A 17,607-nucleotide genomic window follows, 5' to 3' on the forward strand; every position below is an offset into this window, starting at 1 on the left:
GTTTGGAGGCTGGAAGGTGAKGTATGGGAAGTTGCAGTGTGTTATGCGATACAGTTATAGCACTTGTGCRTAGTGCAGTAATACTGGGGACACACTTTGGGATGACTATTCCGATAGCTCCCAGCTCTTCAGAGCTCTCTATGCGAATCAAGACCGTGCTGTTTAGGCTTGGGATATAGGCTATTGCTGTTACACATTGTATAGAGTGTCCTAAATCCGTGTATGTGTGTGTATATATATAAAATATATATATATAATATATATTACATATGTGTATATATATATTATATCCCCCCCTTTTTTCTCTAGGATCATTTCTGAAGGGAGATCCTAGCCAGCAGTAGTACTGCAGACTTCCCAGTACTGAAGGTGAATTGTTAAGTTTTGGAGCATCTGGAATCTGAAGGGATGGCCTTGAAGGTCACATTTCAGCATGGTCAGGTGTCTAATCCCAGCACAGAAGACTAAAGGTGAGTTTTGATATGTGGAAGGTTTTTATTTTATTTTATTTTATTTTATTTTATTTTTGAACTATCAATCTCAGGTAGATTCTTTGTAGTAGTTTTTTTTTTTTTTGTTCTAAGGCATGAAAGTAGAAGATACTTAGATTTCTGCTAGATTACTTTGTATTTCCATTAAAACAATTTGCATTTGGATATATACATTTCAACTATTATCTCCTGCTTAAGAAACAACTAATAACTAGGCTATAGTTCTTTTATGATGTACAGAGGAAAAGAGGGCAACTCAAGTTTGCCTATGTGATACTGAGAATTTGTAAGAGTATGTGTATTAGGGGACTGTCATATTAAGAGCCTGATTTTTTTTTTCTTTAAATATAATTTGAGTTTTTGATTTCAAAAAAATGCCTTCAATCAGGGAAATTTGAGTATTTTTGTACTGATTTTTTTTGCTAGTGATTTGTACTTTTTTTTTTTTTTTTTTTTGCTAATGAATATTGCAGTCAAAATTAAATCTGTTGTTTCTCTGAGTTTATCAAGTGCACCTCTTGGGAAACATGGTCTAAATCATGTCAGTTTTTAACATAGGAGGCAATTACTACTTGAAATTACAATTCTATTTCAATATTCTATTAAAATCTTTGCAGAGGGAGGGTGGAGAGAGGGAGTGAAGTAAAACTAATTTACCTTCTGTCAGAGCTTTGTTAAACACTCTGCTGATGTCAAAGGCCCGGTGTTGTCACTGTGCCACAGAGGTAGCTCTATCTTGGGATGGCACCTGTAGTAATGCTGTTTGCTTCTTTGGAAAGCTGATACCATAGAAAATTGCTAAGGGTGGACTGTCAGTGAGGTGAAGGCTAACAGAGTGTGTGCTGTTTTATTTATTTATTTATTTATTTATTTTTAAAGGATATGATGTTTTTGTTGTGTGCAAGATAGCAAGAGTTGCAATTTTAGGTCTTGGATAATTACATTTGTTTCATAAAAAAAGTTATTGGTATTCATATAAAAAAAGTTTAGTTTTGTATGCAGAAACATCATCTAAAAGAGTTTCTAATATTAATAGCTTAATATCACCTGGAGCATGCCAGGAGGATTAGGACTACTCTTTAAAAATYCTTTCAAAATTAATTACATGTAATAAAATTTAATTACTGTAACAAACTACTATGTGTAGTTCAAACATGTTGAATATTAGCTTTGTAAATCTGAGTTGCATTTCTATCATTGTATAAAATCACAACAGCAAGGATTCTTTTGATAACAGCATATACAACAAATTTTCCCTTCCTAGTAGCACTTCTGAATGAAATAATTTTTAGAACATATAAACGGGTTGAGAAATATTTGGAAATATCTTACCTATTTTTATGACAGGTTTTTTTTCTTCTTCCTTGCTTCAGCAATATTAAGTTCAAAAGAATCTTAAATTAAAATGATAACTATTCGTGTAGAACACTCTTCTACTTCAAAGAAGTTTTTTTTTTTATTTGTATGTCATCTATTTGTATGTCATCTACAGTGATACCTACACTAGATAATTACTGATACTCAATGCTAAATGGACAAGAGGCATAACAGGAGAAAGTGAGAGGGACAGATAGTGGCTAGTAGCAGAATCAGAGATGATTCTCTCTGTGAATGTTCAGCTGCATCACTTCCACATCTATGTAATTATCCTGAGATATCAGCTGGTTTTTGGAGCTGTTTATTTTAGAGCAGTTTATTTTTGTAGATGGCAGAAAATTCTTTGTTGTGACCAAAACTAATCCTATGAACACCTAGCTTTCCCTCAGCAACACATTCTGTGTGACTTTGTTTTTGAGAAATTCTAAATGACACTTGATGAGGGGAAAAATACAAAACAAACAAAAACTTGGAATATTTAAAAGAATAAGAAGGGCTGATAATTTAGTTATTAACAGCATAAAAATATATTTTTTTATTATCTTTAAGTTTATTTCAGTTGCTTTCTACAGGCATACAAGCTTCAGCCATGCGGTATCTAAATAGCCGAACACCTTTTTCTACCTAACATGTAGAGAAGGTATCACTGCCTCAGATAGTAACATCACTATCTCAGAAGCACGTGTTAAATTAATTTCTGCTTTCTGCCTTTTCTTCATAAAGATATGGCTCTACAGCATTAGTGGTTATTGATGTGGTTAGAATGACAGTTATTCTGTTGCTCCATTTTGTGTGACCATGGAAACTTTAGCTGCTGTTCTTACTGCTATTTCACGCTGAAGTCACTTTTGCCATTTGCAAAATGATGGTGAAGTTGGTTGATTCGATTGTGAGTTTAGAGCAGATTGTATTGGATCCATAGTCAATCGGATTATTCATTTCCTGTTTTTTCGTTTGTTTGACATAAATGTTCTTTGTAAAAGTGTTTCTAATTACTGTTTTGGGTTCCTTAGTGCCATAAACAAATGCTACTCAAAGGTCTAAAAATGTGTTTATTTCCCTAGCCTGAGGAATGCAAGTATTGCTTTTACGTTTTTGTACTTCAGCTAAGCTGTGCATGTTTGTGTCCCTCTTTACCTCAAATTGTGTAACTGTGGCCCATTATTAGTGATCTTTGTCTTGCTGTCTTGACTCTTAACATTGCCTCTGGCAAAAGAATAAGTCCATCTTTCTTCATTTCTCTATTTCTTCTAAAAATAGGTGTATAGTTTATTTCCAATAAAACAACATCAGTAATGCAATTGCCTGCTTTGAATTGTATGTAACTTTCATTTCTAAGAGCCAGGCAGTCCACCTGAATTTTCTTTTCTTTCTGAAACACTGAATGAATTCTAGTTCTTGCTCTTAGAGAAGAATTTCCAAAATCCAATGAACAAACAAACAAAACTACCCTAAGCAATTCTTTAAGTTGATATTTATTAAATCACAGTTGTTGCATTTCACCTAACAAGACTTATGTTTAAAACAGAAGGTATAAATTTAATACTTTTCCAATTCTTCTTACGCATCTGTTTTCTACAGTTTTAAAGCTCTGTTACTAATTTGTAGTGTAGTATTGAAAGTAAGGCATCTTTCCTTTATACTTTAATTTAAAAAGAAAAAAAAATTAAAGCTAGAGTTATATCAATACACAAAGATATTTTACAGTGAATAGCCTATGTTTTACCAAGCTTAGATCTTTCTTTTGTTTTCTGGAGACTGATACAATGATTTATTAAGATTACTGACAGACAACTGTTGAAAAATCATTGCATTAATATGTATCTACTAAAATGTATCTACTATGGGGACTTTTGCACTTTATCATGTGAATGCAGTGCTGGATGTTAGTGATCTGTTGTCCGGTTCATCAGTCATTTGGAAGTAGTATACAGGGGGAGTATAAGCAGTAGCACTCAAGGGAAAGTTAGTGGTACTATTGCCAAGAACATTGTAGCAGCCCTGAAGATAAGTCACTGCAGCTATAAAAGAAAAGATAGGTGTTTTACTTCATATATGCCTCTGTCGCATTTTGCTCATACTGCATTTTGGCCATGCTAGTGCTTATTTATTAAGGGAGAAAGAGTGCTAAGAGTTTGAAAGAAAATTGGAGATCAATTTTGTATATTGATATTTTTTATATTGAGCTTTAGTTAGGAGCAAGAGGCGAAACTGTCTCAGTCATGGAAACAGTGGTGAACTCTGTATACTACATGAAGTTATTGTACTGAATTGTTATTATTTGGATTTCTGGCGTGTGCTCTGTGGCTTGTGTCTCCATTCCCTTCATGTCACTCGGAGGACTCTTTCCTATATATGTAATGTAAAGAAGGCCTCCAGTTAGGAGGGGAAAAAAGAAAACAAATGTTGCAGACGTTTTTTCTCCATCGTCCATTCCAGAGGAGTACCTCAGAGGGAGAAAAAAAGCCATCTAAACTTATTGATGTGGAACTTTGGTGTACAGACATATATTTAATATGTTATTGCATTCCGAATGCTCTCTCTTCTGAAATAGCACCTTATGCTTTGGATTTCAGACTAAAGATGATTCAGTCTAGAAAGGTATGTTGCCCTATATAAGCATATGCTTGTGTGCTTGTATATGTCTATGTTATCATATATATATCTGTTGCCATATTATATATATTTATATATAAAATGTGTGTGTGTAAACATATGTTTATGTAGTCTCTCAAAATACAAGATGTAAGTTTAATGTGCTGTTTTAGACTGATAGATGAGGAGAACATTATATATGTGGTAACATCTGCTTTAATGAGCCACTTGAGAAATAGAAATACGCAGAAGGGAAGAAACATCTGCCCACTGGAAATCATCAGAGCAACCGCTGTGTCCCAGAGTGCCTCAGAATGCAGGATTGTCACACACTCATGCAGATCCCAAGTGACAAATGCATGTGCGTGTTTTGTTTGGTTTTTTTTTTTTTTTTTGTTTGGTTTTTTTTTTTTTTTGGGGGGGGGGGGGGGGGCAGACTTTAAGAAACACTTCAGGTGATCCTGTTTTTGTTTTTTTTTTTTTTAAACATGCTATTTTACTAAGTATTCATGAGAGAGGTATAAAAGGAAACGATGTGAGATTATTAACATCAATGAAGTCTACATGTTGCATTAAATTTTTCAAAGTGAACATACATATCCATACTCTTCAAAAAAAAGACCCTTTTCCAGTGAAAAGTGTACTTCTAGAAAACATTCAGGGTGCCAGTGGATGGAACAAGGGGTCAAGCCCATTTCTGTAGTGGGAGGGAAGGGGATTAAGGATGGATTAAGGACATTTTCCTGTTACTGGTTTTGGCAGTTCTTCTGTGATGAACCTTTTCCATCAAAAATCATTCTGGTAAAAGAAATCTTTCCCAGAGAAGATCTGTCCAGAATGTTAAAGCTAAAGCTTAAAGTCATAGGATAGTATAGTTATGCTATGCAAGCCCTTCACTCATTTCTGATATTTGAGATGTGCAAAGGAGTCTGTAAAAAGCATGTGCTACTTGTCAGGCTTATCAGTGATGTGTGTTACTATCTAAAAGGTCTGTGGTTAATTATCTGACAGTTCTCTAAAAAGTGTTGTTTGATTTACTATCCTTGTCATTGTGGTATATAATTTTGTTCTTGAAATATGTTCGAAGTAAGGATTTTTTTTTTTATTTTCAGTAGCAATTCTACGTTTTCTTCATAGTCATTCAAAGCTAGATTTGTTCTAAAGAGGTGTACAGCAACTTGCATGGAATAACACTGATTGAAGTCAGATCAGGATCTGGCTCAGAAATTTTATTCAGATCCTTTTTCAGATCCTTACATTTATGTATCATTTTTTGCGGTAAATATGGTAATACTTCCAAATCACAACAAAAGGTATTTTTTCTTTTTCCCTCTCTTTTGAGCCCAGCAGGCTGTAAGTCACATTTTTATTAAAAAAAAAATAAATACATCCATCAAGAGTTTTATTTCGTGAAGAGGACAAAAAGACTACCAGTCTGCAAGATCAGATAGGGTCTTTTTTTAGAGCCTTTAAAGGCCTGACTGTTCAAAAACCTGGGATACTTTTATTTTCTGGAGTACCTATAAATATACCTACTCCAATACCTAATGTGAGAACATACTAGAGAGATTTTTTGTGATTGTACCTTTACTTTTGACTTTTGATGCTGGCAGCTTGCTTTCAAGCCGCCCTCAATTGTGTCATTCAATGATGATTTCAATTTATGTTTGGATTTTCTTTTCTTTGGTTTTCAGGCTCATTCTCTCCAGGGATAGGTGGTTATTATTATTTTTCAGCAATAACCTGTAAAATAATGCACTAAAATTGCACCTCAGAAGTCTTGCTTCTATCACTTGCATAAACAGAGATACTCCTCAGGCTCTGCATAAAAGGCTCACTCATTTCATTCAGCTTATTTAGTTGCTATTGTAATTATTTCTTTATATACTATGAGTTTTGTCTGCAAAATAAAGTGAAGGCCTCCGGATTTTGCAGACAGTTTAGTAGGAAGTGTGTGAGCGTGTGTGTGTGAGCATGTGTGTGTGTACATATCTACATAGAGAAATTCAGATCAGAAACTTTGTTTGAAACTTTCTGCTGCTTTAGTTTGCATTAAAAAAAAAAAAAAGAAAAAACCCCTTTTTTTTTCCTCATCTCTTTCTACATAAAGTTGATGGGAGCTAAGTAATCCTGTACTTGAGTATATTTTTCTCGTTACCACCTCTTGGTGCAATAAGCTAAGATAAAATATTTCTCAAGTACTTTTAAGAAGTTTATTAGCAGGAGACTTAAACACTCTTACATCCAATCAAATTGTGTTATGTAATGATCAGTGCAGTTCAGCTGGATGTTGAATTTTGCTGACAGTAGGTCTCTTGCCAGTATAACAACAGAAAATTGTTAAAAAGTGAAAAATTCCCAATATATCTTTCTCCTCCTAGTATTTTTATTCTCTCATATATTGTAGACATGCAGCTTACAGCACAGCTGATAGTGCTCACTTACAGAAAGAACTGGCTAGTCAATCATTTTGAATTTTTTTCCATGACTTTTGAAATAAATTGGACAAGATTTTTATAGAGCACATATATATACAAAGATGAATATATGCTGGAATATTATTTTTTATCTTACTTGATATTTGCCGTTAACTGTTAAGATGCTTTGTTTTTGTTTTTGGTTTTGGTTTTTGTTTTTTTGCCTGTAGGCTGCTGATTGATCCCTTGATATTCAGCTGATTAGTTGAGCAAAGAATTACAAGAACAAAAGTTTTGGTTCCTCAGTCTGTCATTGCCCCTTTTTGTTTCTTCGTCCCTTCTCAGCAACTTAAACAAAATACTTCAGTCTCCCAGGCTGTCAACTTGTAGCTTCTCACAAGTACTAAATACACTAGGGGGAAAAAAGCACTCGAAGCATCTATTAAATACATTCTCAGTTGAGATGGAATAAGCAGTAATTTTAGACTTAGTTCATGACTTTAGCATCTTATAAGAGGAAATCTTCATATTACCTCTTGGGCAGTCATGTAATCAGTAAGAAGATAGTACCAGTTAGGCAAAGATTCAAATATAATTCATACTGGACATCCAATTGGTGAACAATTAATAGTTCAGTAGCTAAGGTTTTCTATTCCCTCACCTTCTTGTGAAATGTATTTCTGTTAGAAATTAATGGCAAAAGAACTAAATTCAGAGAAAATCTTTACTCTGTAGCCTTCAGTCCTGGTAATATTTTTATTTTTTTCATTTCTTTGTGTATCAGTAGATAATTGACTTTTAAAGTGCCCTCCTATTCTGAAAAGCAAATTAATAATTAAAAAAAAAAAAAAAAAGCTGTTGTGGAACTAATATTTGTTTTAGTTTAGTTTTCATAATCAGGTTAGAAGAACAATAATTTGAAAGTTCTTTTTTAATAATTGAAAGCTCTGTTGATCTTGAAAGAACTACTGTGTTTATTTCATTTCATGTCTTCTACTTATAAGAAAATAAAATATAGAAAATAATTTAGAATCCAACTGGTTTTCAATTCAGCTTTACAAATGCCATTGAACTGAATGTAGCAAAAGATTCTACACATGCAAAACAAGCAAAAATCARTTTTTACTAGGAAATCTGAAAAGAATGTGAACAGCTGCACAGGTAAAAGTAAATACATCAGTCTATGCAGTGCACAAAGTTGTTATCATGAAAGTACGCTGTTTGAATGGACACTTTTTAAAGTAGTATTGGAATATTATTCATTCCACACTGACCTCTATTTTTTATGAAAGCAATATTGCAATGAGGTATGTTAAAACCTCTTCTTACTGCTTTTATTTTTTAAAAGACTAACAAAGCAGAGAGTAATGATTGCTCTGCTTATTTTTAAAACATCAGAATTTGATGTCTTTTTTTAAAAAATAATGAAATAGGATCAATAGTAGCATGTTGATCGCTACATTAGTGGAAAGGAGAAAGTAAGGTGCCAGGTTTTGRTTTTGGTCATATGTCATTTAATGTCTATAGTGTGCAATATTTCATGCCTGAAAGCTTCTGGGAGTCAAAATCTTGTTTAAGGAAGGGCTAGAGGAAGGGCACCACACTCAAGGTAGCTACTCAACACAAGTAAACATCTTAATAGGATATATGATTGAAGGTGTTTTAGTAAACTTACACTTTAGTAAAGGATAAATTGTGTTACGTTAATCTGTTAAGTATTTTTAAACTGATATTTAAGCAGGAATTGAGCACCTTCACAATACTGCTAGTCTGTGTTTCACAAATACATTTTATTGTATTTATTTCTCTTTTTTATTTTTATTTTTATTTTTATTTTTATTTTTATTTTATTTTCTCTTTTCTTCTCATTTATTTCTCTTCTCATAATTCTATGAATGGTTTGACAGGCAAATTTTTTTTTACATTAGAAGTAAGAGTCTATTTAGGAAGGTACTTATGTTTCAATGATACTACAAATGTGCTGACAACTGTACAGTCAAATATAAAATCAGTATGCTCAGTCCATTGAGGTCACAACTGGATCCAGCAAATTTTTCTGCAACCTTGTTTTCTTCAAAATGTTGGTCTTTTTCTGTCGCAGAAACAGTGGACTTGACAGTCAAATGTTCTTGTAGGTATATACATGTATTTTGACTGTAATCAGAAAGAGGGTCTAATAAATGTATGTATGCACATATGTATAAATTATTAAAAAGCTAAACCTGTTGTGCAGGTTTTTCCTCTGGAATGGAGGGATGATGGTGAATGTTGTTATTTATTTAAAATCAGAACTAAAAGCTCCCTAATAGTTCTGGAAATATAGGCATAGGAAATACCTCAGCTGGGGACAGCCATGCTCATAATTATGAGAAAAGAATAGCGTTGACTGAATGTTTGCTTCTTAGCTTTAAAYTCAATGACTACTTTTGCCTTTAGATATTTGAGTATTGATATATAGATATTGATTTACAGAACTGTGTAAAGTCTTCAGGAGTATACCTATATAATTTTTCTGTAGGTGAGGGTGCATGCAGCTTGATTCTAATGTAGTGTTCACTTACACAAGTATARGAAACACAACTTCTAAAGTACAAAGTTTTAATTATACTGCTCTCCTAAAGAAATATTCCAATACTTGTCTTTATCTGTGTATTCTGGCAAACTTCAGCCCTGCAACTTACTGTATGATGAGGAATTAGAGTTCCCAAGGATTATGGATTCAAGTTCCAACCAATGAGAAGGCAGTGTTTATTCCATAAATTTATTAGTTTATTAAGGTTTATTTTGCTTATGAAAATGTTAATATTGTCCATGACTGAATGGAATTTAAGGAGTGCATTAAAAAATTGATAACTACTTAAAATATAGTAGCAAGAAAAGACTGAAAAGGTAAGTAAAATTAGCAGATTTAATTGCTAATAGGATTTTTTATTTTTTATTTTTTTTTTTTGCATAGCTATTTTAAGAACTGGAGCCAAAGGCTTTTATTCTTTTTGTTTTGCCATAAGGTGAAAGACAAAACTAATACCTGTTGGACCATGCATCTGTTTGCACTTGCTGATTATTAATTATTTGCACCTTGTAATAAATTTCATCAGCAAATAGTGAATCATATAGCAGGTTGTTTCAGTTCTGTTGCTTGTACAGTTTTTAGAATTTTTGTAGCCAAAGGACAACACAAGTTAAAAATTACTGGCCATTAACTAACTACCATTACAAATGCAGACTAAGAGGCAAGATATAAATTGCTGAGCGGTTGCAGACTTGGGAAGAGAGGCATTTCAAAGCTGTTATATAAGTTGTTGTTCTGAGAAATAGATTTGTGAAGGATGTTAAGCTTTTCAGAAGTTAAAAAAAACACCTTTGTATGAGGTTGCATTCATTGGATACATTATATCTTTTTTCAAAATGYTGGATGAGACTTCTTTTTATAAATGTGCTTTCCTCTGCAGGTTACCCACTAGATTTAACCGAAGTCAAACACAATAAACATCTAATTCAAATGAAAAAGGTTAATTCAATTTGATGTTGTAGATATTTATATTTTACTAAGGCTTGTTAGAAGTAACCGGAACATTGTTAGTGTTGTGTTGTTGTCAACTTTTTTTTTCCTTGGTCCTTTTCATGTAGACTTTCATTTCTTAGTTTTAATAGAGCATGAGTTACATATTTTGTTACTGTATTTCTTTCATACAGTGCAACGTCTAGTTARCTGTTTTTTAATGGCACATAATTAGTGCTGCTTTTAATAGATATGTAAATACGTGGGAAGAAAATTTTGCAAGAATAGGAGCTAGCTGTTTAGTGTTTCCATATGAAAGCAGTGCATCCTTTTAGTAATGGGAGTGGATGTGTGATTTCATAATCTTCTAGAACATATTTAAGCTGTAGTTATTTCTGTAACGGAGCTGTTTTAATTTCTTCCTCTTCAGTTTAGTCTATAAGTACCTTTTTTCTATAATCCAGTAGTTTTACATTAGGCAATAAGTGCGCCTTGGACTTTAACAAAATCAAGGTTTTACGTTGACTTGTGTTCTGCAAGTAATCCTGTAACTCCAAATTTGGTGTTAAACACTTAGAAGGAAAAATAATYTGTTAATTGTCCTTAGGAAGGCAATTGATCATCCTATGATACACATGGCTTTTGAATTCACATGGCTTGAATGCACAYGGCTTTTGAATTCAGCTAAACTGTAATCCTTGGTGCTTGGTAGTGGCACAGCAGTGGTGGTGTGTGAATTAAAGTACTTTTCTCGCACCATAAAATGTGGTTTTATATATTTAGGTTTATACTGTAAGATGAATGTACTGAAGAACACAGGTCCCCTGAGGCCAAGGCATTCAGCCCAAAATGCTGATTTCCAGTCTTCCTGGAGTTTAGGATCAAAGTCCACTCTGATGAACAGCAGAGCTGTCATCAGGATGGCTATTGATATACTAGCTATCCTGCCAGTGCGTGATTTATGAAGATGAAACAAAAAGCTGCATATATTGAGTAGGTAACAGACATTGTCAGGAAACCAACGGAAATAGATCCCTCAGTTCAAAATAACATTGCAGTCTTTCTTAGCCCTTCTAGTGTACTTTCGGGGTAGCTGGTAATGCATAATAAACAATATGTTTTGATCTGTAGAAGTAATTGTATATTTCATTTATTTTATGTAATGGAAATAAGCTGAGAGGATAAAATAATTAATCTTTTTTCTATAACCAAGTAGCTTTGAAAGTTTCCTCCTTCAAATCATTTAATATGGCTTGATCATGTATCTTGTCTTTAGAGCTCTCAGAAATAGTCTAATCTTTCTCTGTTTTATGACTGTACATCCACCTCTTGACAGGAGGAGACACGTGTACAGCAGGAATCCAGGAATCTGTTACATAACCTTTTGTTCTGTGTGTGCATTGCAGATTAAACTCCGAAGTAATCGTAAGGGCTAAAATATGCCAAGTTTAACGTAGCTGCATATATAGAAGTTTCAGGTTTTCCAAGGTCCTATACCTCTAAATATTAAATATGACCATTTATCCACATGTAATATTTTTCTTTATTAGTGCTGGATTGTGTTCTGTATTTCCACCTGCATGAAACTTTTTTTTTTTTTTGTAAATAATAGAAGTAACAGTAAAAATATAAGTGTTTCTTAAAACTATCTGGAAAAAACAAAGGCAGTCCTTATAAATAATTTCGAAGTCATTAATCCTGTTTTGATAGGAAAAAAAATCCCTCAACAGTATGGAGTTGGCCCTTGAAACATCAACTTAGCATTGCTCAATGAAACCTCCCAAATTCTCTCTTTTTTTTTTGTTTATGTAGGTTACCAGTAAGATTTTTCTGCTTAAATTAGTTATTATAGAGGTAGTGCTATTGGGAAATCATGGTTTTGATGCAGTTACCAATTTCATAATGCTGTAGTGCCACATGCTGTTCTGATATGTGGAAGTATATTGATTTAGACAGGTTTTATGTTTGGKGTTACATGCTGTTAATCACCCAAAGAAATTCTGTATCTTTTTGAAAGTTCAGATATGAGTTTGGATCTGACAGTTTGGGTAGAGAAAAGAAAATTTGTATAATTTCTTAGAGTAGAAAATGAAAAGGTGGAGGGTGGCAGGGAAGAGTTTAGGTAAAATCGGAGAAAAATGTTAGAAAGGGAGAAGAGAAGAAAGGAAGAAGATAGGCAAATGTAAAGAAGAATTAGAGCACGGGAAAGAAAATACACTGTCAAAAGAGATTTGCAATAAAATTTTAAGATGTTCTCATTCCAAATCAGTCAATAGGACTCATTCTTTCTTCATGAAAGGACCAAGAAACAAGTTACCTATGATTCAGATCTAGAAGTTTCCTGGTCATTCCATCTCATTTATCACTCAGCTACGCAGTTGGCTAGATGAAACCAAATGTTTTAATGTCACTGTACAAAATGAGTAAAACAGGCAAGAGGATATGCTTGAATACTTCAGCAAGTATTAAGTGCTAAAAGCTCAATGAGAAGGGTTTTTTTGAATGTATATTCTCAGTGTTTTTGAGGTATTTCAGATTGTGTTGATTTTTGTCTTGGTAAGATCCTCTAGCATCGAGATAGTTTTAGTTTCTAGACAATAATCTCACTATATATAACAAAGAGTTAGCGTGGATGGGGGAGATAATGTCTTTTTTTTTYCTTCATTTCCATTTGAAAAGTGCTTAGGATGTTACAGATAAAATGTACTTCATGTACAGTAGTAGTAGTAGTGAAAAATGATACTTGCTGGGTAATGAAAGACCAGAGTCTCTCAGCAGGACTATGGAAAGCAGGCAGTGTAAGCTAGAGGCAATAATCACGAGACTAAAAGCAGACACAGCAATGTCCAGAAAAGTGAGAGGAGTGAGAGGATGTGGGTGACTTGATCTGTGTCAAGTATTTTCCCTACCACATACCACTTTTAGCCTCATTTCCAGAGCTTCAAAATAAATTGAAGCTCTTAAACTCTCTCCCTTTCATGGATTACTGAGGTTTTTAAATGTCTCTTCTGAGAAGCACCATACTACCCCTGTTAGTCAGGACAAGTTTCTGGTATAGTTCTGTCATCTGTCAGCCTGGTGACCTTACTCCATCTTCCCTTATTGAGCTATTTCAGACTTTTGCTTAGAAACTTTGTCTTCAGGAAAATTAACTTTAGCTATTGTAAATTTTCATTTGGCTGACATTATTTAAAGTTCTGGTTGAGACTTTAATTGAGATGAAGAGTCAAAAAAAAGTCATGGATTTTGTTCAGATTATGATCTCCTTTCCTATTTTTATGGGGAAAGAACTACAGRGAACCAAGTTAAATCTTACATTTTGAACTTGTATTGCTGAACAAGAAGATTCGAAATACATACACATTTCATATGAAAGTATTGAACAGTAATGTTCTGCCTCATTTTACTGAGCATTGGGTGCTACTGGCACACTGTGGGTGTTTACATGTCAAGGCACCACAATAATTATATTTAAATGTAATTGTATTTGCTACTGAACATGTATTTACTACATAAACACTCACTTCCTGCAGAAGTATTTCAAGCAATTTACAAATTTATTAATGAGAAATATTGAGAAATATAACCCTTTTCATTTGCTGTTGTAGCTCTCCACACAAATATTGAATAGAAGCTAGTTGAAAGACCATTAATTGTCAAGGCACATACATAAATTGCAGCTCTTCAGATTTCAAGGAGGAATCGCCTACTCATATTTGTACAGTAGCCCAGAAGTCACCTACAGTCATTTTGTCTCTTCACCATAAAGGCATTCAATTCGTTTTTTCCCCCAAGAGTGGGGGTGGCCATGTAAACTGCAATCTTCGTACAACCAAGAGCCAACATTTGATATACTGTGAAGAGCACACAGGTAAAAATATCCTGGAAATGAAAATAATAGATCTTTTGCTCTGCTGCAAAACAAAACTGACCTGGGTATTTGACCTAGGTATTTTCTGTCTATTGCAAAAGTGATGTTTTATCAGGTATGTAAGGAATATCCACTGAGGTTGCTTTCAAATTTCAATTGCTATAAACTTTAGAGACAGGAGAATTAAATTCCTGAAGATAATTAAATTGGTTGATTTTTGTAATACTGTGGTAACTGTAATACTGGTAGGTAATGTTTTGGTAGGTAACCAAAACTGGTAGGTAACCAGTTTTGTAATACTGGTAGGTAACAAATGCTCATTTGTTACCTACCAGTTATTCTTACTAATACCTTGCTATAGCTTTGTTTTTAATTTCTGTGGTCTGGATTTTATGTTAACATTGATAATACCTACGGCTGTAATAACATCAAAGCTTTTATTCATCTCCTTTCTGTGGAGAGGGAGGGAGAGGATTTGAAAAATATAGAAGCCGCAGTGCACAGAGTAAAAGCAGGAATTCATCCTGCTGAAGTTGTCTGGATGTTCTGTTCAATTTCCCATCATTTGCCTTTAGAAATGAATTGCAGAATGAGACCTTTCAGGAGCACCTCCATTCCTGAGACTGTTTCCCCCGGAAAACAGTATTTTGTAACTGCTGCCTGTATTAGACATGCTCATAGTTTTCTGTACCAAACCCTAGATAACTCAACTGGAATCACAAATATCAGGAAGAGTTTGCTACTTTTAATTATGTTGGAAATCATTGAGTTTAAGAGATTTTTGGACCAGGCTTTTGTGGAAACTAGATGTCTCCATTTGGAATTTAATTACTTGTCCCTCAGGAGCAATCATTTCTTTTGTTGGCTGTATTTATATATGACTGAATTGAAATGTATTGTTTCTGAGGTCCTGAAACGGCTACATTTAGCCAATATCAACTCAGTGTTTTCAGTTAACTAAAAAGAGGCGGAAGAGATATTTTTAAAAAATGGCTTAGACATAATTGTGTATTAAGACAGTATTGAAAATTCATCATTCATTTTAAAATGATTAATTCATTAATCATTGTAGTAACTTTCAGTATTTTATGATATTATTTCCAAGGTGAATACTGCAGATAAATGAAAATAACATGACTAGAGTATGTCTGATCCAGATTTTGTTTAGTCATTAAAAAACAAAGCTTGATTTTCATACTGTTACTGATATTGGAGAGGCACTGTACCTTATGATAATATATATAATGTATTGCAGAATCCTTGCATTTTCCATTAATTGAGTGAAGAGCTCACTGTGTCTCCATCTACCCTGTTGCAACATGAAGATATGCCACTTTTTAAAGTGTGTCAGATTACTGATGTTCTTACTTCAGTCCTTTATGGATATAAATTACTCTTTCAACTAGYTGATAAGTTGAAAAGTTGATAAGAGGAAAGAGCAAAGGTGATGTAGCATATAATGTTCTCAGACCTGTTCAAAGATTATCTGTAGCTGACATGAGGCAAACTGGTGTGTTGTCAAGACTCTTGTTGTATCAGATAGGCAGAGTTTCTTTTTGTTTTATTTTTTTTCCCCAGAAAAACTGAGGCTCTAAAGCAGCATTAATAATAATTTTAGAAATAAAAGCTTCMTGATGTGCAAGGCCTTCTTTCTAAACAGCCTCTTGAAGATTTATGACTCTGAGAGATTGATCTATCGTCAACCAAAGGCATCCTAAAGAAAAGGATTTAAATCTCAGATCAGATAACCAATTTTCCTGACAGATGAGCTCAGCTAGAATGTTGATTAGTCTCCTAGTAAGCTAGCATAAGAGTTCCTGACTAGTGGACTATAAAACTATGCAAGTGATACGAAGGAGATGGAAGTTTACAAGATACAATTTTTAGGCAACTTTTCTTATTTTTTTCCTCCTTTTTGGGAGGACCTTGTATCTAACTGCCATTGTGTCTCACTTCAAAAAGCTATAGGGCTGCTAAGGGATTGTTTGCTGTGTTTTGGAGTATGTGCGTTGCTCTTTGTTCCCAGTGAAAATCATGTTAAGCTTAATATGAATCACATGGATATGCAAGAAAGGTCTTCTAAAACAAACTAATATCTGTACTGGTAAAATAACAGATGGCCTCATCTAGCTCCTTTATTATTGCAGAGCAGACCTAGTGGGAGAGAGCATTCATGTTGACAGTCTTTCATCTTAATAGCTCATGTAAACCACTGCAACAGAGAACAGGTATCAGTCCATAGTGATGATTGTATAAATRCTCTTGAGTTATGTGCTCTAGGTGACCCTGCGTGAGCAGGGGGGTTGGACTAGATGACCTCTGAGGTCCCTTCCAACCTTAAGCATTCTCTGATTCTATGGGTTATGATAGGCGGATATTTATGACACCTGCTTAGCATTGAAGCTGACTAGCAAAAATGGCAGAGGATATGAAAAGGGTCCCATGCTCTGATTTTGTTTAGTTTTGCTTCAACACTGAAGTGTCGTTCATCTAAAGTGTTTTATTCTTTTCTAGCTATGCATTCTATGTTTCAGTTATTTTACAAGAATTAATGTATTTTCAAATTATTTAAAATTGTATTTTTGCCTTTCTTATAAGGTGGTGATATGAAAAGATAAAAATGACATGGGCAGTATCACACGTTAAGTTAGGTACTGTTTATAGCATCTTACATGGTGATACTTTTGCAATTCTGTTCTCTTGCTGTCTTTCAAAAATTAACTTCCACTTGTGGCCATTGCTGGCAAAACAGGTTTAAGGCTGGGATGCAATAACTCCTCAGCTATTTTAATGCCAGAAAGACTGGAGAATTTTTCTCTAATACATTTATCAGGTTCATTTTGCTCACCTGATAGTTTGTAAAATCATCAAGCCTCTTGATATTCTAGTTATCAGGCGATGTAGCCATAAGGGAATAAGAAACTCTATAAAGACTAAGTTACACCAACATATATGCGATTCGAATTGGTGCCCTATCTAGAAAGGACTTTTTTGCCTTTCACATGAAATTTCAGTGAAATTCAGCCAATTTTGAAGTATGCTTTGAGCACTTAAGCATACTTTGGTGCATACTCTGTGCACCATTGTTTCACAGTTGCCATTAAACAGCTATTAAAATTTAAAGCAGGAACATGTAAGATTGTAGTTCAGTGCTCTTGTATAAATACATAACATAATTTAGAATTTTATCTGTAATTTTTCTTTCTCAATTCTACTTTCATTTTCTGTCATGGAAACATTACACATCAAAAACTCTTCAGGAAAAAAATGAAAATAAGTTATATGTGTGATTGATTTTATGAAAGTTTAATGATCATGGACACATTCAGCTGGTTTCAAAAGATTTTAGTGTTT

The 17,607-nt window shown here is 33.8% G+C and overlaps 1 long non-coding RNA gene across 1 annotated transcript in view; it reads left to right on the top strand.

Moving 5' to 3' along the window:
• The first annotated feature begins 327 nt into the window (after positions 1-327).
• The window catches only part of LOC112950507, a 51,332-nt gene continuing 34,052 nt past the window's right edge, over positions 328-17,607 (top strand). Inside the window, exon 1 of the long non-coding RNA XR_003250020.1 lies at positions 328-470. This is a non-coding gene — a long non-coding RNA (uncharacterized LOC112950507). The remainder of the gene's footprint in view (positions 471-17,607) is intronic.

This window comes from Nothoprocta perdicaria, unplaced genomic scaffold, assembly GCF_003342845.1.
Source record: "Nothoprocta perdicaria isolate Ctin4 unplaced genomic scaffold, notPer1 scaffold_32, whole genome shotgun sequence".
Lineage (NCBI taxonomy): Eukaryota > Metazoa > Chordata > Aves > Tinamiformes > Tinamidae > Nothoprocta > Nothoprocta perdicaria.